This window comes from Giraffa tippelskirchi, chromosome 6, assembly GCF_054371585.1.
Source record: "Giraffa tippelskirchi isolate mGirTip1 chromosome 6, T2T-mGirTip1v1.2.pri, whole genome shotgun sequence".
Taxonomy (NCBI): domain Eukaryota; kingdom Metazoa; phylum Chordata; class Mammalia; order Artiodactyla; family Giraffidae; genus Giraffa; species Giraffa tippelskirchi.
Genome location: NC_137280.1, coordinates 60,995,281 through 61,017,261, shown reverse-complemented (window position 1 = coordinate 61,017,261; position 21,981 = coordinate 60,995,281). Strand labels below are relative to the sequence as shown.

Here is a 21,981-nt window from a genome sequence, read left to right as displayed (position 1 = left end):
TAGAAAGAATTTTTTTTCTCTTTTTTGCTGTGCCATGTGGCACATGGGATCTACCCTGACCAGAGATCGTTCCCCCTGCATTGGGAGCGTGGTCTTAACCACTGAACTGCCAGGGAAGTCCCAAGAATTTGTAAGTCAAGGGAGACCAGTGGGCTGCCCAGAACTCTAAGTGGTGAATTCAGCACAGTCCAGGTGTTGGTCTTCAGCCCAACAAGCTAAGTAGACTTTGTTATACCAGACCTGAGAGTGGTTTAACCTCCCAGCAGCAAATTCAAACTAGCTAAGCTCACTGGTGACTGATGGAGAAATATGGACTTGTCATCTACAGTGAGGTGTCTCAGCCTCTGCACTATTGACTTTGGGGGCTGGATGACTGTCGTGTGTGGCGGTGACATCATGACACGTGTAGCAGCGTTCCTGGCCTCTATTCTCCAGGTGCCAGTATCACATCTCTCCCTCAATTATGATGACTAAAAATGTCTCTAGATGGTGCCAAATGTCCCCTGTGGGGGTGTTGCCAGAATCATCCCCAGTTGAGAGCCACTGATTTATAGCGAGAAATGTAACTGCCAGGAAAGCAGATGCTGCGCTGCAGGAAAATGACAAGGGCAACCAAACTACAGCGGAAGGTTGCTAGGAGAGCAGGAAGCCAGAACAAAGGCTGTTTAAAAAAAAAAGAAAGAAAATATGATTTAAATATCTGATGACTTTGACCTGGGATAGCCTCACACTCTCCAGAGGAATCTCTGTTCCTGGACAGTTACCTTGGTTGGGCACTGCGAGCTCTTTCCCCTCTGACCCACACTAACTAATTGTTCCCCTTTGATCAGCACTTTTTCCCCCCAGAGAAACCAATGTGGTCCATTGTGTGAACACTCCTTAAACAGACCCATGACCTTGAATGACAGGGAAGTGTAAACCCACAGAAGCAGGTGAACTCTGAGGGCAACAGAGCTCCAAATGCCCCACCACAATCGCATCCTTGCTTTGAAGTTGTTTCATCTTAAAACTCCATGTGAGTTTGCAACTATACTTCAATTAAAAAAACAAATCTAGATAAGAATCTGAAAAAAAAAAAACACTCTATGTGATTTTGCCTCCTGCTCTGCCTTATATGTATGTTTTTATTTTAACAAAAAGCAAATACATTTCCCAAATCCTAAATAGTAAACTTTGGGACATCACTTTGCTGACAAAGGTCAGTATAATCAAAACTATGGTTTTTCAGTAATAGTGTATGGATATGAGAGTTGGACCATAAAAACGCCTGAACACCAAAGAATTGATGCTTTCAAACTGTGGTGCTGAAGAAGACTATTGAGAGTCCCTTGGACTGCAAGGAGATCAAACCAGTCAATCCCACAGGAAATCAACCCTGAATGTTTACTGGAAGGACTGATGCTGAAGCTCCAATACTTTGGCCACTTGATGCAAAGAGCTGACATTAGGAAAGACTCTGAAGCTGGGAAAGATTGAGAGCAGGAGGAGAAGGGGGCATCAGAGGATGAGACGGTTGGATGGCATCACTGACACAATGGACATGAGCTTGAACAAGCTCCAGGAGAAGCCTAGCATGCTGCAGTTCACAGGCCGCAGAGTCAGACTCGACTTAGCAACTGAACAACAACAACAAACTTTGGGAAGCTACACAAGTTTCTCCTGTGGCTTCATCCTCTCCCAGGCACCTGCCAAGGTATAAAGGATAGACAACTTCCTGCTCTTCCCTCGTCTCATCCAAGGAGAATATTTCCATGGGCTTGAAAAAGGTTCAAAGTTGCTTGGGGAATCTTCTTTCTTGAGGGCATCTTGTGCATCTATCTGACCTCCACAAGTGTACTGTTTACACTCCCAGGTCCAAGGAAAGCCTTTTCATGGTCACCTGTACAGAGTAGCTCACAGCCTCTGCAGCAGCTGAGCTCCAACAGCAACACAGACTAGAAAATGACATGCTAAGCTTTCTCTGTCTCCGGTAGAATTCTAGTTAAGACAAATGCTGTATGATTTCATTCATGTGTGAATATTAAAAATTTTTAAATAAAATGTTTAAAAGCTAAGTGAACAAAACAAACTGCACAAAAATGAACACAGAGATATGAAGAACAGAGCAATGGTTATCAGAGGGGAACAGGCATGGGGGGGAAGAGAAAAATGGTTAAAGAGGGTCAATTGTATGGTGACAGAAACTAAACCTTTCATGAGCACACTATAGTGTATATAGAAGTTAAAATATAATATTGTACACATCAAACATATAAAATGTTATAAACCAATTTTTTTTAAAAATAGATAATCGAGTAACTCACTTCAAGCAATAATTGCTTCTTGAGATTTTTTTTTTTGATAGAAATTTCTCTTAGCAAGAAAGAAATTGGGGTGGGGAGGATGGGATATGGGAGGCTCTATTTCTAAATCAGACTTCCTTGGAATTGTATTTTCTCTTATCTAAGGGATTTCATGTTTTAATGTGGGGTCAGAGGGCAGATTAAATATAGTATATTTCAATCATGGCTCATTTAAAGCATGTGTCAAGACTGACTTTTGCAGGGGATGGAGGACTCATGGCTGAAGAAGAACCACAGCAGGGGAGCTGCTCAGGAAATGCTCAGCTCCTTCTGTCTGTTCTCAAGTCACAGTGTTGGCCCCTGCAGTCTGGGACAGGTCTAAGATGTTCTGAGACAAACACTTTTGAGGTTGCAGTCATGACTTCACCAACCTCCCTTTAGTATCATTTGGAAGCCTACATTCTTTTTTCTTGTTCCCATCTCTCCTCATCCAATCCCTTCTGTATTTATATGCCATAAATACAGAATCTGAAAAAGGACCAAACTAGTCACATCCGTTTCCTCTGATTCTTCCCAGAACTGGGATGAAGTATCATGTTTTGCTGTTGCCTCCCTTGCCAGTTCTATATGTGATTTTGATGTACTTTCATCGTTAATACTGCCGTCTCTGGGGTTGCACAGGGCCGGACACGACTGAAGCAACTTAGCAGCAGCAGCATCGTTAATAGTTTCTTGGTAGAACAAGATTTTCTGTTTTTACAATTTCCCTGAAAAATGACTAAGAGAAACGGGCCATGGATCTTCACCTTTTCTTCCCTTCAGAATATTTTTCAAAGACTCAAGTCTCCATCCTTATTCTAGTTAGTAATTGGAAATCCTCTTGAAAGTTAGCTTTGTGGAGAGATAAGCAAGGCATTGGTTCCTGCAATTTCTAGGCCCAAAGGGAAAAAAAGCTCATACACCAGGGACTATTTACACAGACAGGAGGCAGGGAGAGATGAGAAGCACAGTTCTGCAAAAAGGAGTTCCATGTAAAGAAAAGTAAGGACCAGCATGAATTAGGTGGTATGTCAGAGTAGAAAAGTAACCCAGTCCACTTCAGCCTAGAAGGAGAAATCAGACCAAAAAAAGGCCATGCTGGAATTTCCCAGGGGTGCAGGTTTGATCCTTGGCTGGAGAGCTAAGATCTCACGTGCCTCCTGGCCAAAAAGCTAAAACATAAAACAGAAGCAATATTGTAATAATTTCAACAAAGACTTTTTTTTAAATGGTCCACATCAAAAACAAGTCTTTAAAAAAAAAAGAGTCATACCGGGATGGGGCCAGAAACACCTGAGGATTAAGGATGTCTGTTTTGGACATAGGCAACTTGGGTTTGAACCAGCTCTGCCACTGTATTAACTACAAGTTACTTAGGCTCTCTCTGCTTTAATTTCTCATACGTGAAATGGTGACAATAGCCCTGCTTCATTCAACAAATGTTTATGAATACCTGGTATACATCAGGCACTCTTCTAGATGCTGGGACGTGGGGAGGGGTCAATGGAGGGCAAAATGTTCTTGGTCACTGCTCTTGGGGAGTTTACATCCCAGGGAGGAGTCATGAGAATATAGAAAAACAGATGATGCTTTCTGTAACAAACGCTATAAAGAAAACCAAACAGGATGACGTGACAGAAATTGGTGGGAGAAAGAGGGAGAGTGAAACATTCGAACAAAGAGCTGACTGATGGGTGAAGGATGGAAACAAACCAGCCACGTGAAGAGGAGGAGAAGCACATTCAGGCAGAACCTACTTCAGAGGGTATTTCATAAGGACTCAATGAGATAAAGTGTGGAAAATCTTAGTGCAGCACCAGACACAACAAATGGAAGTTACTCAACAAATGGAGGCAACCATTATGATTCAGAGGACTTGGGGAAATTCCCAGAGCCAGGGCATGAGGAAACTGGGTGAGGGAATGACAAGGACATCAGGCAGGAAACTGAAGCCAAAGGGTTGACGGTATATCCTCAACCATGCAGGCCAGATGGAACACAGGAGTCATGGGAGGGCTGTGAAGGACACCATGGCAAACGGCAGAGCCCAGGCCCCATCTAGGAGCAGCTGGGACACACTCCACTTCCCTCAGTTACCCTGATCCCTGTGACTTGTCCTTCTGGTCTGCACACAGCAGGACTCTCAGCTCACCCTACCCATGCACCTCCCCTCCTATACCTGGGAGGCCTCTGCCCATCTGGTCTGGACTCATGGGCAGGAGGTGGGCAAACAAGTCAGACAGCATCATCTAATATCCTGTTTTACAGATAAGGAAGCTGGGGCCCGGGGAGGTGATAAGATACTAATGCAAAACACAACTCCTCTCTCAAATTTGACTACAGCTTGTGCCTACCTCAGTCAAGGAGGTTGTCTTTTTTCACCTAGGCTCTCCCTAAGTCTGTCCTATAGCTCAAGAGATGGCACGGACAGAGCAGCAGGGGAGAGTGGGGTCACCTGCCCAGCCAATCAACCCTGATCCATGGGGTCACTGATGCCCCAGTGAACTATCCCCCACACCAGAGAATGAAGCTCCAGTGTACCTAGTTTTCAGAATTGTGAGAATAATCTCCTGGCAGGTCATGGGGATGGTGAGGAGACCATGATACCATGATCAACCATTATCATAATGGTTGATAATACCATCAAGGGTACTCATTGAGCAGGCCATGTACATAACAGGGCAGGACGGTGGGGACCAGCCCTAGAAAACAGATCTGGTCAAAGGAACAATTCAATCATCCAAAGAGTATCAATGGTACAGCCTCAAACACAGAGCTGCAGGGACTTCCCTGGTGGTCCCGTGGTTAAGAATCCACCTTCCAATACAGAGAAGGCAGGTTCGAACCCTGGTTGGGGAAATAAGATCCCACATGCAGCAGGGTAACTAAGCCCAGGCATCAAAACTAGAGGAGCCCTCGTGCTGCAGTGATGAGCCTGCATACCACAGTGAAGACCCAGTGCAGCCAAAATTTAAAAATTAGGAAACAAAAACACAGAACTGCAGAAGGTAAGAGAAATAGTGACATCTCCTTCCATTTGAAAACTGCTTTCTTGTCCCACCCAGATGGCTTACAGAGGAGACAACCACAGCCCAAGGAGGTTAACTCAGACGTTGTGATCCCCCATGCCCTGCTCTCATGAAGGCAAAGCCCGTGATACTGGCGTACGCCTTCCATGGATGAAGAACACAAGGTTCCCATCCTTGAAACCATGAGACAACAGCACCACACACACAGGCCCACCCCAAGAGGAGCTGCTGGTCAGGGCTCCAGACTTCTGAACCACTTATACTTCCTGGGTGACACCACACACTTTTCATCTGCAGACTTTGTAAATACTCTTTCCTTTGCCTGAAATCCTATTCCTCGTGTCTCTCCCCAACATGAACCTCATTCGCCTGGCTAAATCCTATTTATTTTGTCATAATGTAAATATCACCTCCTCCAGGAAGTCTTCAGGCTTCCCTGATAGCTCAGATGGTAAAGAATCCATCTACAATGCAGGAGACCTGGGTTCAATTCCCAGGTCGGGAAAACCCCCTGGAGAAAGGAATGGCAACCCACTCCAGTATTCTTGCCTGGAGAATCCCCATGGGCAGAGGAGCCTGGCGGGCTACAACTCATGGGGTTGCAAAGAGTCGGACACGACTGAGCAACTAACACAACCACAAGCAACCAGGAGGTCTTCTCTGACACCCATGGGTTGGTCTCCCATCCATGTGCCTCCCTGGTACTTGATGCCTCTGAGAGCACTCACCAACCACACTGTCCTGTAATAGCTTGATTGTGTTTTCTGTTGCATTATGTTACACTACATTCCATGATGGCACAGGCTACGTCATATTTGCCGGTATATCCCCTGGCCTCGACAAGCACTTGACCGGTGGTCATTTACAGAATCATAAACAAGAGCAGAGCCCTGCCCTCTCAGGGCTCACTGTGTGGAAGCTCACAGCCCAGGATGTTTATTCCACAGCACATTCACCCTGAGAGCCCCAGGCCTCTTATGGCTGTCTCGCTCCCTCTTTTAGGAATGTCTACCCTCCCTCATCGTCAACAACTCCATGTTAGTCAGATGGGATCTGGATAATGCCAACCCGCTCCGGAGCCAGCCAGCTCCTCGCTGCAGACTGGGCACCAGTCCAAGTGATTTTCTCCCCTTCACTGGCATGAGAGGCCCAAAGGCAGCCAGAAAATCAGCCTTGGGAATATTTGGCCTTTCCAGGCCCTTGGGATTAAAGTATAAAACTCTGGTCCAGGGAGACAAGCTAACCACCGTTTCCCCTATTGATTGGTGGGAACTCCTTGAGCTCATTTAGCTACCTGGACCCACTAGTCTCTCTCTCTCTCTCATTCTCCCAGTCTTATCACCATTTGTAAATTAACTTTTATTTTTGGTGGCAAGTCTATGTATAGGCTATGGTGCACCTTTTGGGGTGTCTGCTGGGTCAGGAAAATCCCCTGGAGAAGGAAATAGAAACCCACTCCAGTATTCTTGCCTGGAGAATCCCTTGGACAGAGGACCCTGGTAGGCTATAGTCCATAGGGTTGCAAAGAGTTGGAAATGACTGAAGCGCCTTAGCACGCACGCACGCTGAGTTCAAATGACTCCTTTAGCTCAGAAGGTAAAGAATCTGTCTGCAGTGCAGGAGAACCAGGTTCAATCCCTGGTCGGAAAGATCCCCTGGAGTAGGAAATGGCAACCTACTCCAGTATGCTTGCCTGGGAAATCCCACAGACAGAGGAGCCTGGTGGGCTACAGTCCATGAGGTCGCAAAGAATCGGACACAACTGAGCAACTGAGCACACACACAGTGTTATGGTGTGTGCTGAAAACTCACACTTCTCCCCACCACAAAAAAGTGGAGAGTGATCTGAAGCATGACCTAGGTTCATTAACACAGAGAGAAGAAGAGCTCAAATACCAGGGAAAATAAACAGAGGTAAGAAAGAGAAGGAGCGAAGATGGCTGGACAGGGGTATAACTAAGATCAATTCCCTTTGGCCACCTAGACACAATACCAGGAACATAGGAGGCAGAAAGCCAAACAAGGGTACCCCCAAAGTCTTGCATGAAAGCCAGAGAAAGATGTGTGCCAGTGGAGGCAGCAGTGGTGTGCTGGCCAATGCTAAACAACTACTCTCAGGGGAAAGCCCTGGTCACTAGCGTGTGCCCATTTCTGGGGTGTAAATACTCCCATCATGGCTGATTTCAAGTTATCAGAAGCAGAGCTGGGAAGAAATGCTCACAATTGGCACTCTTGAACCAGCCCTAACATGCCCCTGGGCAGCCAGGTAACCTGAGTGGGTTTTGCAGCCTGGGGCATCCAGGAACTCTAGGTGCTTAACATTCACACTTAATCTTTGCCATATATATTAATAATAATTAATAGCACTATCTGTGAATTAACATTCTACATGTGGGGGGGTAAGGGGAAGGTTATTTGTACTCTACTCTCCCTGCCTCCCCAGGAACATGAATCCCAAAAAAGATGTGTCTGGACGGCTGGAGAAGCTACCAAAAGTCGTGGAGAATATTTGGGCAGGGAGGAGAGATGAAGTTGCTTGTGTTGACAGTGGAACTTTGGAAAGAGAACAAAGATGCTTAAAAGGGGAATTCTTTTTAAGTTTTGCTTTGTAGTATGCATTATCATCTTCCAGATTTCCCCCAAGTAATCTTGAGTAAAGTCTGCATTTTTTTTTCACTAAAACGTTTGGAATTCAATTTGATTTGAGGAGGGATCCAGTAATGTGCTGAGTTTGGTCTTAAGGTGGGTACAGAGTGAGAGAAGGGGCTGCCCAAGGGGGCCCAGTCACATTAGGAGCAGATGGAAAATAACAATAATAACACATAATAATAACATAATAATACCAGCACCACTTGCTGAGCACCAACCACAGGTCTGGCTCTGCTCCATTTGCTTTATGAATATTAACATATTTCATCTCACAACATCCCTGTGTGGTAGGAACTCTACAGATTAGCAACTGGTTTGAACCCAAACAGGCTGGTAGCAAAGCCCAAGCTCAATTGATTATTATACTACCTCTCTAGGTAGTATGTGGAACACAGTGTGTATTTTAATTTTTTAATTCATTCTACTCTTTTTTAGAACAGGAGAAATATTAATAACCTCAGATATGCAGATGACACCACCCTTACAGCAGAAAGTGGAAGAGGAACTAAAGAGCCTCTTGATGAAAGGGAAAGAGGAGGGTGAAAAAGCTGGCTTAAAAGTCAACATTCAAAAACTTAAGATTGTGGCATCCGGTCCTATCATTTCATGGCAAATAGATGGGGAAACAATGGAAACAGGGACAGACTTCATTTTCTTGAGCTCCAAAATCACTGCAGATGGTGACTGCAGTCATGAAATTAAAAGACACTTGCTGCTTGGGAGAAAAACTATGACAAAACTAGTCAGCATATTAAAAAGCAGAGACATTACTTTGCCGACAAAGGTCCATCTAGTCAAAGCTATGGTTTTTCCAGTAGTCATGTATGGATATGAGAGTTGGATCACAAAGAAAACTGAGCACCAAAGAATTGATGCTTTTGAACTGTGGTGTTAGAGAAGATTCTTGAGAGTCCCTTGGACTGCAAGGAGATCAAACCAGTCAATCCTAAAAGAAATCTACCTTGAATATTCGTTGGAAGGACTGATACTGAAACTGAAGCTCCAATACTTTGGCCACCTGATGCAAAGAACTGACTCATTGGAAAAGACCCTGATGCTTGGAAAGATTGAAGGCAAGAGGAGAAGGGGACGACAGAGGATGAGATGGTTGGATGGCATCACCAACTCGATGGACATGAGTTTGAGCAAACTCCAGGAGTTGGTGATGGACAGAGAAGCCTGGCGTGCTGCAGTCCATGGGGTTGCAAAGAGTTGGACATGACTGTGTGACTGAAGTGAACTCGTTTTCATTGAAGAATAGTTTATTTACAATATTATATTAGTTTCAGGTGTACAACATAGTGGTTCAATATTTTTGTAGATTATACTCCATTTAAAGTTATCATAAAATATTGACTATATGCCATACAGTGTATCTTTTTAGAGAAATTGTCTATATTTCAATACAGAACACCTTAGAGTTCTGTGGTTAGGACGTTTGATCAGATATTCCCAGGAGAGGGACTTCCCTGGTGGTCCAGTGGCTGAGACTCTGTGCTTCTAATGCTGGGGGTCCAGATTCAATCCCTAGTCAGGGACCTGGATCCCACAAGCCACAATCAAGAGTTCACATGCTGCTATTAAATATCCCACATTCTGCGGTGAAGATTGAAGGTTCCATGTGCCACAACTAACAGCCAGCACAGCCAAATTAAAAAAAAAAATCTATACCTATATCTATCTATATATATATCCCCAGGAAAGCTGGAAACCTAATGTACCTTTTGGTAAGCATTCCTTTGAAGAGAAAATGAGAGGAGAGCCTTCCATGGACTGTAAGGGAGAGAGGGTGTTTCGGTCCTCAATCACAGAGCTGGGTATCATCTCTCTGAGGCTCCTAAAATCACTGCAGAAACGCATTGTGTACCAGCTGCACACAGTTCAATTCAACAGACAGTATTACGCACCTTTTGAGGGCTACTCTGTGTATCGCACCCAGCCAGAGGGGCAGGGCCGGGAGCAGAGGGGAGAAACAGGCACACCCTCACCTCTGTGACGGGAGAGGGACGTGGGTGCATGAGAGGCAACTAAGTGAGTGCGGCTCAGCCCTTGACACAGACATCGTGAGAAACTTCGTGGGATGATAAAGTCGGGGCTCGTCTTTGAGGGACTGCAGTAGGCACAGGGGAAGGGAGAGTGAGGGAGTTCCAGGGAAGGGGGGGAAGCCCGAAAAGTACAGGGGTGACACAGACAAAGGAAAGAGTGGGACATGAGCCTGAGGAGGAAGCTTCAGGCACGAAATCAGATGCCATTCTCCGGAGTTCACAGTCTTCTCCACGTTATTATTATCTTCTAATTGAAATGTTCTCAATTTTTTTTTTTACTTATTGGCTGTGCCACTCGGCATGTAACATCTTAGCTCCCCAACCAGGGATCAAACTCTTGCCCCCTGCCTTGGAAACTCCGAGTCCTAACCACTAGACCACCAAGGAAGTCCCTCTCCACATGATTTTATAATTTAACTATGAGATGAAGAGATTAAAATTATCAAGAAACCCTAAAAGATCAACAGGACTATGTTCATCCTGACCTTTAAGAGCACCTTAAAATGGGATGAAACATAATAATACTTCCACTAACCTTAATTCGTGATAATGAATAATGAACCAGTTGGTCAAGGCTTAAAATTTCCAAGGCAGAGCAGAATTACCGTGTGCAGGTCAGTTTCTGAGTACCTCTAGCCCTTTCCCCTGCTCCTCCCTCTCAATTTTTCCATCCTTCCCCCAGTTCAGATCTTAAAGCTCCACAACTCTGAATTCCTTCCCTCTGGTCCTTTCCAGGTTGCACTTTCCTGACCGTGTCTTTTCTATCAAAAAATCATGTCTTTCCTATCTTCTGTGTTCCAGGTCCTTGCAGTCTGAGATAGCTCTAACTGGAGGCCAAATGATAATAAGAGATCATAAAAATTATGATCTTCAACTGGGAATATATTGGCTTCAGAATCAAAAGTGCAGGAAATGGGAGAATGTCAGACCAATAAGAGAGATCAGGGCAGGGTCTTCTAATTCCTTTCAAATCATACCCAACAGGAGACTCTCTACCTACAGGGCTGGCACTGTTTGGGGAAATTGTTTTAGGAAACCAATGGCCAGATTTCATAAAAGAAAAGGTAGACCATGGCTACAGAGTGTCCTCTCTACCCTCTTGTGCCCTGGTCCCTGTTTTCCTTCCACCCCCTCCCCCCGCCGAGGAAACACAGAGATGTTTTTGGAATGTAATTCTAGATAACTCAGGCTATCTATCAAGTTACATTTCACCTGGCAATCCAGACCAGCTGGATGAGCCAGCATAAAAAGAGACCAGAAGTGGGGGAGGGAGGAAAAAGCCATGGGGGAGAGCAGGGTAAAAAAGAAGGTGATGACAAGAGGAGCTTATAGAAGCAAAGACCTGGAAATCTGGACCCAGCAGGTTCAGCTTCTGAGCCCAGTGTCCATCTGAAGGCCAAGGGCACTGCCAACAGTCCTATGGGCATCTCCAGCATTTCCTAATTGCCTTGGCCAGAGTCTACTGCAACTCATATCTCTGGACATTTCAGTGTTTACAGGGCCCTTCCCAGATAGACAGCCTTCCCATGGCCCTGTGACAAAGACTACTGCTATTAAGATACCCATTGTACAGATAAATAAACTGAGGCTGAGCAATCCAGTGATTCACCCAAGTTTGCTCAGTGAGTGAGAAGGGAAACTGGGACTTCACTCCAGCTCCTTTCATTCAAGAGCTCCCACCTTCTCCTCCTTCTCCATTACTGTAATGACTAAATAGAATTTCTATAGATTGTATTTAGCTGATGTCTTCAGATCTACTATGAACCAGTACCTGGTAGTAGCCAGTGTCATAGGAAATATAGAAATGAGGGGGTAGAGAATTGTCCTCTTCCCTCAAATTACAAGACTGAGAGATTTTGAAATAATGGTAAAGAGCCTTCTGGCCAATGTGCTTTCAAACACAACCTCTCCTTCAGAACTTCACCCTACAGTCACTCATTCAATAAATGTTTATCGAGTACCTGCTCTGTGCCAGGCCCTTTCTAGGTGCTGAGGTTACAGTGGGGACCATTAAGGCCCTTGCTCTATATGGATGTGAGAGGTGGACCATAAAGAAGGTTTAGTGCCAAAGAATTGATGCTTTCAAACTGTGGTGCTTCAGAAGACTCTTGAGAGTCACTTGGACAGCAAAGAAATCAAGCCAGTCAATCATAAAATAAACCAACCCTGAATATTCATTGAAAGGACTGATGCTGAAGCCGAAGCTCCAATTCCTTGGCCACCTGATGCGAAGAGCTGACTCGTCAGAAAAGACCCTGATGCTGGGAAAGATTGAAGGCAGGAGGAGAAGGAGGCAACAGACAATGAGACAGTTGAATGGCATCACTGACTCAATGGACATGAGTTTGAGCAAAGTCCGGGAGATAGTGAAGGACAGGGAAGCCTGGCATGCTGCAGTCCATGGGGTTGCAAAGAGTCTGACACGACTTAGTGACTGAACAACAACTCATGAAGGTTAGATTTTAATGGCAAGGGACAAGCAAGAAACCAAGAAAATAAACAAGTGCATGCCAAAAGAAAAAACAGATGCAAATAGAGCTTCTTTTGGACAAAAACAAGCTCAGATTGTATGAATGTCAGGCTGACTTTCACAAATCAGCTTCCAATCTTCTAAATTAATACCAAGTTGGTTCTCTATTTACCAGATCCTATAAAAATAAGCCCCCTTATTACAAAACCACAGAAAACACCATGTGAGAGCCCCGGTCAAAAGTCAAACTGGGAAAGACAGCTGCAATACCCAAGGAAAGATGTTGCTGCTGATAAACCACAGCCTCATCTTCAAGGCAGGAATAGATGTGAAGCCTGAGAAAAGGGCAGATTCATTCACGCTGGAATGATCTGGGAAGATGACATTATCATTATGTCTTCGGGGTTGAATTGGCGACTCTTGTATATCAAAATTAAATTACACTTACAGTATCACACACAAAGATTTCAGCTTCCAGGATGTCCATATGTGTTTGTTCACATGTGAATTTTATATTTCAAAAGATAATACCTTCAGAAAGTAGCCAAGCCCACCCCATAGAGTGGGGCATTTGACACCCACTGTGCTTGTTTGGCAATTAACCACACACTGTCCATGAACTTGAACCACTGTCTTGCATTGTTCATAATCTCTTCCAGGATTGGACTTCTCATGCAATGATGATTCATCTACCAGCTGGGATTTATAGGGATCACCTCTCACCCTTGGGGCTTTCCAGGTGGCTCAGTGCAATGCAGGAGACGCAGGCAGACCTGAGTTCAAATCCTGGGTCAGGAAGATCCCCTGGAGAAGGGCACCCCAATATTCCTGCCTGGAGAATCCCATGGACAGAGGAGCCTGGCAGGCTACAGTCCATGGGGTGGCAGAGTCAGACACGACTGAAGTGACTGAGCACACACCTCTCACCCTTGTACTGTTTTAACCTTGTGCTATAATATAGCCTTCATTTAGTCCACAATGTGTCAAATTCCTACTATGTCCTGGGCACTGCATTAGACATTGTGGCGGGTAGACTTCCGGGAGACGTCAGTCAATAGAGACAAACATTAGCCTTCACCCAAATGAGTCTATAGTTAGATATTACAGACTGAGACAAGCAAAAGGAAGGCAAAGAATTCAATCCAATGAGAATGGATCACATTTAGGAAATACGATTTGGACTGGAGAGAAGGAAAAGACTGCCTATGAAAATGGCACTGGGGCTGAGAAGGAGAACAGAGGAAGAAGTCAGGAAGGCCCTGGGTGGGAGGAACAGCAGGTCAACATGTGCACCGTGCAAAAGTTTGCACTGTCGATGAACTGGGACCACAGCAGAGACAGGACTGGGAGCTAGAAGGGAGCACGGCAAGAGACTTGTATGGATCTTTGCAAAACTTCCCTTAAAAGCAAGGAGAAGGCCTTGAGGCGTATGCAGTGTCATAGGGTTTGCACATCAAAAAGGTCTCCTACCTGCTAGGTGGAGCAGCCTTCTCTAAACACTGGATTATACATCCTTAAGAGTAAAAATGTTTTATGTAATTTTACATGTTGTATATTTGTATATTCATATATATTGTATAGTTTGTGTACATCAAACATACAAATATAGAAGTTTTTAAAGGCAACTAAGAAATAGTTTTCAAAGTCTTGTCTTGGCAAAATGCTAATTGTTGAAGCAGAGTAGTAGGTACATGGAGTTTCATTACTATATTTTCTATCAGTGTATGCTTAAAAATGAGCACAAAGAAAAGATTTTCTTTAAATCTTCAAAATTATGGTGATGACTATGTATTATCATTAATTAATATCTCAAAGCACAATGTACACTTAGGGTGAGGTTTGTTACCAACAAAAATAGATGTTTGCCCGTATTTCACATGATATTTTGTTTTGGCCATGCTGTGGGGCAGGTGAGATCTTAGTTCCCCCAATAGGGAGCAAAATCTTGCCCCTTGCATTGGAAGCACAGAGTCTTAACCGCTGGGCTGCCAGGGAAGTCCCTTCATGTGATATTTTTGACCACTCTGAATTCGGGTGCCAACTTGGTGTCTGACTTGATTAGATCCAAAGACTTGATCATTGTCGTTACTCATTCAAGATGTAATGGCTCAGCCACTAGCCTTTCACTCCCTCTTGCTTGCTTTAGGTATTCAATCTACAGCTATAAGGCAGGAATCCTTTTAAGTTGCTTGTCCATTTTTTGAAAGCTCATTTAATTAAAGTTACTTAATAAAATTCATAAACGGCTTCTCCTGGAAAAGATACAAAATGCAGCACATTCTAGGACACTGAGAACAAATGGGCAAGGGAACCTGAATAGACTTTGCCAAAGATGGCATACAGATGCCAATAGGTACATGAAAAGATGCTCAGCTTCACTAATCATCAGGAAATGCAAGTCAAAACCACAGTGAGAGATCACCTCACACCTGTTAGGATGGCTATGATCAGAAAGATGAAAGGTAGCTAGGGTTGATGAGGATGTGGAGAAAAGGAAACCCTCATACACCACTTGTGGGAATGCAAATAGGTACAGTCACTATGAAAAACTGTATGGAGGTTCCTCAATAAATTAAAAACTACCATGTGATCCAGCAATTCTACTTCTGGAATATATCCAGAAGTATATCCAAATGAAATGAATTCAGGATCTCAGAGAGGTATCTGCACCCCTATGTTCACTGCAGCATTATTCCCTATAACCAAGATATGGAAACAACTTAAATGTCCACTGATGGATGAACGGATGAAGAAAGTGTGGCACCCGTATTACAATGGAATATTTTTCAGTCTTTTTTTAAAAAAGGAGGAAATCCTGCCATTTGCAACAACATTAATGGACCTGGAAGAATTATGTTAAGTGAAATAAACCAGATGCAGAAAGACAAATATTGCATGATCTCACTTACATGTGGAATCTAAATAGTCAGACATAGAAACAGTTGAATGGTGGTTACCAGGAGCTAGAGAATGGGGAGAGGTTGGTCAAGGGTACAGTTTCAGTGATGCAAGATGAATCAGTTCTAGAGATCCCATCTTACAAAAATGTGACTATAGAATATTGTATTGTATACTTGAAATTGCTAAGACGGTACATTTTAAGGGTTCTCACCACAAAAAAAGCATATCCCAATGAGACGATGGATATGTTAATTAGCTGATTGTTGTGAATATTCACAATGTATATGTACATAAAATCATCAAACTGTACATATTAAATATGTACAACTTGTAATCATCAATAAAGCTGGAAAAAAAAAACCAACAAGCAGAAAGCCATGAGGGCATCCTTGAGCCTTGCCATGTTCTGGAGCCTCCAGTATGCCTGTCAAACCAAAATCACAAGGCTGTCTGGTACAAGGGTTGGGGCAAGGAGCCTGGGTAAAGCCATTTGTTGAATATATATAAAATTTTATTCCTAACGTTAATAAAAAGAAAAATTCTAGTATTTTCTGCCTGCACCCCAACGGATCACATGGTATGCAAAGTTTTGGAGACATTGCAATAAAGTCTAGACAAGAAGGATCCAGTAAGGACATACAGGAAGCCACTTCAGTATGGAATGGAGTGAGGATGGAGTGACAATGGCAATAATGGAGGGATAAAGATGGATTCAAGAGAATTTATAAGTATATCAATGCCAGATTAAAACGGGGATAGAGCAGAAGAAGGACATAGAAGCACTTCTGGGTTTCTGTCTAGCACAGAGTTGTACCTTGTACAAAAATGTATATTGATTCAAATGTTGAATTAAATTAGCATAATGTCATAAAACTGAAATACATTTACATTACTTAAATGAGTTATTCATTATTTACAAAATAAATACAGACTTCGAGAATGAACTTATGGTTGCCGGGGAAAGGATTAGCGTAGGCGATAGTTAGGGAGCTGGGAATCGACTTGTACACTGTTGCTATATTTAAAATGGACAACCAACAAGGTCCTACTGTATAGCACAGAGAACTCTGCTCAAAGTTATATGGAAGCCTGGATGGGAGGGGAGTTTGGGGGAGAATGGGTACGTGTATATGTTTGATTGAGTTCCTCTGCTGTCCACCTGAAACTATCACAACATTGTTAATCAGCTGTACCAAGGTATGAAACAAAAAGCTTTCAAAATAAATAAATAAATGGGTTGTTCCTACTAATAGTGCTAACGTAATACTTTCTCTGTTTGGGTTTTTTAATAGTTCTAGAAAGTGCACCAAGTTTTCACTTAGCTAATCTCACTTGTGGGAAGCTTTTGATTTTTTTTTTTTTTTATGATATTTTGTAGTTAATTTATTTGATTGAAAGAAAACATGTGTTCGCAAATAGGACCTATGTTATGTGAAATTTTATGACCTATGTAGATTCCAACAGAAGATCAGTTCAGTAGAGTCACTCAGTCGTGTCCAACTCTTTGTGACCCCATGAATCACAGCACGCCAGGCCTTCCTGTCCATCAGCAACTCCCGGAGGTTACCCAAACTCATGTCCGTCAAGTCGGTGATGCCATCCAAACATCTCATCCTCTGTTGTTCCCTTCTCCTCCTGCCCTCAATCACTCCCAGCATTAGGGTCTTTTCCAATGAGTCAGCTCTTTGCATGAGGTGGCCAAAGTATTGAAGTTTCAACTTCAACATCAGTCCTTCCAATGAACACCCAGGACTGATCTCCTTTAGGATGGACTGGTTGGATCTCCTTGCAGTCCAAGGGACTCTCAAGAGTCTTCTCCAATAGCACAGTTCAAAATCATCAATTCTTTGCTATTCAGCTTTCTTTATAGTCCACCTCTCACATCCATACATGACTACTGGAAAAACCATAGCCTTGACTAGATGGACCTTTGTCGGCAGGGTAATGTCTCTGCTTTTTATTTTATTTTATTTATTTTTTTTTCACTTTCTTTTTTTTTTTTTTAATAATTTTATTTATTTTAGTTGGGGGCTAATTACTTTACAATATTGTAATAGTTTTTGCCATACATTGACATGAATCAGTCATGGGTTTACATGTGTTCCCCTTCCTGGACCCCCCACCCACCTCCCTCCCCATCCCATCCCTCTGGGTCATCCCATTGCCCCGGCCCTGAGCCCTTGTCTCATGCATCGAACATGGAATGGTGTTCTGTTTCACATACCATAATATACACGTTTCAATGCTATTCTCCCAGAACGTCCCACCCTCACCTTCTCTCTCAGAGTCCATAAAATTGTTCCATGCATCTGTGTCTCTTATTCTGACTCGCATATAGGGTTATCGTTACCATCTTTCAAATTCCATATATATGCATTAGTATACTGTATTGTTGTTTTTCTTTCTGGCTTACTTCACTCTGTATAATGGGCTCCAGTTTCATCCATCTCAGTAGAACCGATTCAAATGTATTTTTTTTTAATGGCTGAGTAATATTCCATTGTGTATATGTACCACAGCTTCCTTATCCATTCGTCTGCTGATGGACATCTAGGTTGCTTCCATGTCCTGGCTATTGTAAACAGTGCTGCGATGAACATTGGGGTACACGTGTCTCTTTCAATTCTGGTTTCCTCGGTGTATATGCCCAGCAGTGGGATTGCTGGGTCATATGGCAGTTCTATGCCCAGTTTTTTAAGGAATCTCCACACTGTTCTCCATAGTGGCTGTACTAGTTTGCATTCCCACCAACAGTGTAAGAGGGTTCCCTTTTCTCCACACCCTCTCCAGCATTTATTGCTTGTAGACTTTTGGATAGCAGCCATTCTGACTGGTGTGAAATGATACCTCATTGAGGTTTTGATTTGCATTTCTCTAATAATGAGTGATGTTGAGCATCTTTTCATGTGTTTGTTAGCCATCTGTATTTCTTCTTTGGAGAAATGTCTGTTTAGTTCTTTGGCCCATTTTTTGATCGGGTCGTTTATTTTTCTGGAATTCAGCTGCAGAAGTTGCTTGTATATTTTTGAGATTAATTGTTTGTCTGTTGCTTCATTTGCTATTATTTTCTCCCATTCTGAAGGCTGTCTTTTCACCTTGCTTATAGTTTCCTTTGTTGTGCAAAAGCTTTTAATTTTAATTAGGTCCCATTTGTTTATTTTTGCTTTTATTTCCAATATTCTGGGAGGTGGGTCATGGAGGATCCTGCTGTGATTTATGTCAGAGAGTGTTTTGCCTATGTTTTCCTCTAGGAGTTTTATAGTTTCTGGTCTTACGTTTAGATCTTTAATCCATTTTGAGTTTATTTTTGTGTACGGTGTTAGGAAGTGTTCTAGTTTCATTCTTTTACAAGTGGTTGACCAGGAAGCTTTTGATTTTGAACCCAGAGCTCAAGAAGAGTTTAGGAGATGACAGTGGACAAGCTGCACATTCAAGCCTATGCAGTGCAGCTCGCATCCTGGGCACCTTGACTTGGGTGAGAGGTCAGCCCTTGCCTTCCCACCACCCAGAACCAGCTTCCCCGACAGGAAGCTCCATGTGAGGGCATATCATAGGATGACGGGGACAGGCCTGTAGGCTGAGGCCCAGGTATGGGCCGAGCAAACAACTACCTCCTCTACTTTAACCGGAGGGGCTTCGGGAAGCTCAAGCCCCAAAGGCCACTCGCTTCTCTTTCCTATTCACCTGGCACCACTACCTGAGATTCCCTCCTCAGAAATGAATTCCTCTGCATTGAGTATCAGCCTCGAGCCATTCTGAGAGGAGCAAAACGTTATCAATGACCCTTCATATGAGTGGATTTATCAGATCGCTTTTCTCAGTGGCAAGAAAAGCCCCAAGTTTCACAATGACACCTTATGTATGAGTTTGAGCAAGCTCCAGAAGTTGGTGATAGACAGGGAAGCTGGGCGTGCTGCAGTCCATGGGGTCGCAGAGTTAGACACAACTGAGCGACTGAACTGAACTGAACTGCATGTATGGCAAAGCATGGAAATTAGCATGCAAGATGCACCACAAATACAATATCTTTCAGTGTCCTTGCCGCACTCCCAGGCTGCAGAGGGTAGGCAGACAGAGGTACCCCTTCCTCCTCACAAGACAGTTCCCCCACTTCGGGAGATGATGCTGTTCTAGAATATAGAACAATAATGATCCTATAGTTAAATTTTTAAAATTCTAATTTACTAAGCAATTATGTGTACCAGGCCCATGGGAAAAGTACTTTACAGCTAAAATCTCTTTTATGTTTTACCATAAATCCACGAGGTAGCTAACTATGATTGCCTGTACTTAACAGATGGGTAAAGATCAGAGAGGCTACATAGTTGTGTAACAATGAAGCCAAGATCGTATTCACGATAGCAGTATGCTGCAGATTAAAGAAAACTGCACCAAAAATCAAGAGACTTGAGTTTGAAATCCAGCTTTCCCGGTCAAGAGCTACATGACCTCGGGTGACCTCAGAGTCTCTGTTTCCTCTTCTGTAAGATGAGGAACCCAATGACCTCCAGCGTGCGCCCAGTTCGGACATCCCATGAATCTACTGAGACATAACCCTCCATCCGCCAAGGCCTCCCATCCAAATACACACTTTGTCTTGAAGGCAGTTTAATTAGCCACTCTGTGACCCAGCTCAGAGGAACAGACAATTTTCAGAGAGCAGGCAGGAGTTAATAACAGTTGTCTTTCTTCAATTTTTAAATTGAACTGAAAAAAAATAAAAAGCTACTACTCTAGTGCTAATAAGATCAATGCCCGGGCATTCAACGGGTTGGATGGAAAATATCAACCTGCTGAGTGGACAGGCCAATGGGAGGCAGGCTGGCATGTTACAGTTTGTGTTCCTGTAACCAGGGCTGGGAGGCTTAGGGCTTCAGCTGTTCCATCAGCTGTGAACTATTCATGTTTCTCATCTCTCAGAGCTACCCTGCCTCAGGCAGAATTACTTTCCACAAAGACACATGACAGGTGGCCTCGGGTCCCCACATAGCCCCCAGGAAAGCCACGGTGACCAGGCCTTGCCGCAAACAACTTTTCAGAAGAGGAAGTGCCTTCCTTTATAATCCGGAGGAGCCTTCATCCGGGACCTACCTCTTGCTGATTCATCTCACATCAATCTTGATCATCCCACGTGAAGTCCATGAATAAGCTACACCTGGCGCTGGTCATGAAGCTCAGCTTTGCTGTTTATTAAGAACACCTGGGTTGAAATTCCAGCTTTGCCACTTATTAAAAACATCACTTGACACCTCCAAGCCTCAGCCTCCTCACCTGAAAAATTGAGATTAGAGTACTTTACAGGGTCGTTGACAATATTAAGATCTTACTTATATGGGAACACGTCTAGCCCAGGACTCACATACATTAAACACTCAATAAGTATTCGTTAAATCTCAATCATAAGTTGTAAGTCTCCATGTCTGAAAGAGGAAAGTTAAAGATTGTATGTCACTCAGAGAAAAATGATTACAGAATTCTGCAGCCCTCAAAAGCCAATGGAGGGACTTCCCTGGAGGCCCAGTGGTTTAGACTTCGTCTTCCAATGAGGGGGGTGCAGAGAGCTAAGATCCCTGGTCTGGAAGCTAAGATCGCACATGCCTCAGGGCCAACAAGCCAAAACATAAAACAGAAGCAATATTGTTACAAATGCAATAAAGGCTTTTTTTAAAATGGTCTACATCAAAAAGACCTTTCTTTAAAAAAGGACATTGGAAATTTAATTCCATTTATTCTGCAAGTCTTTACTTGCTGAATATGCTGACTATGTATTGGGCACAGGCATCAAGGTCACAGAAAAGAACAAGACACACAAGAACTTGCTCCCATGGAACTTATTTACTGTGAGCTACTTGAAATTTTCTAAAGTTTAAATCCATTTGGGGACCACAGCGTCCTATTGAGCTATTAGGCCATTAAGGAAAATCCAGTGTCCAGCTTCCATGCTTGGCCTCAGCAGACGGCTCTTGCGACACTCTTCGTGGTGGCCCTATCACAGAGCACATTCCTGGGCTGGAAGGACTGTGACTCTGACCCAGTGTGACATTTCTTATATCCTCAGGTATCCTTTCTGCTGGCCTAAGTGGACAGGCCACATAGTGAGTATGAAACAGCCTCTCCTCCCCCAAGTATGTACCTCAAGACATGACTAGATGATCCATGAGAAAAGAGCTCTTTGTCTTCACAAGTTCAGGAAACAATCCCTTGAACCAAGTTCAACAGGTTCCTTAGCTGCAGGCCTTATCAGAGCCTTTAGTACGCTGAGGATTACAGTATGCAGCCTTTGACCGAAGCACTGCTTCAACCATGGAACACTTCTTTATTACAGAGTATATGGTAAGTCTGGCCTTTCCCCACACACATTTTCAGACACTCTGGATTCTTGAAAAGAAGTCCGGAGCCCTGAATTCTGCCACCGACTCACTCTACAGTCTCAAGCAGGGCAGGGCACCTCCCTAGATCTTAGATTCCTCATCCAGAAAATGTGTCTGTGTGTTCAAGATGGAGCAGGAAGGTGATGAGGAGGAGAGGGGAAGCTGGACCACATCACCTCAAAGGTCCCTTTCAGC

The 21,981-nt window shown here is 43.6% G+C and overlaps 1 long non-coding RNA gene across 1 annotated transcript in view; it reads right to left on the bottom strand.

Annotated features, from left to right (window-relative positions):
* The window catches only part of LOC145509688 (uncharacterized), a 58,650-nt gene that overhangs the window by 2,378 nt on the left and 34,291 nt on the right, over positions 1-21,981 (bottom strand). Inside the window, exon 2 of the long non-coding RNA XR_014056312.1 lies at positions 20,507-20,686. This is a non-coding gene — a long non-coding RNA (uncharacterized LOC145509688). The remainder of the gene's footprint in view (positions 1-20,506; positions 20,687-21,981) is intronic.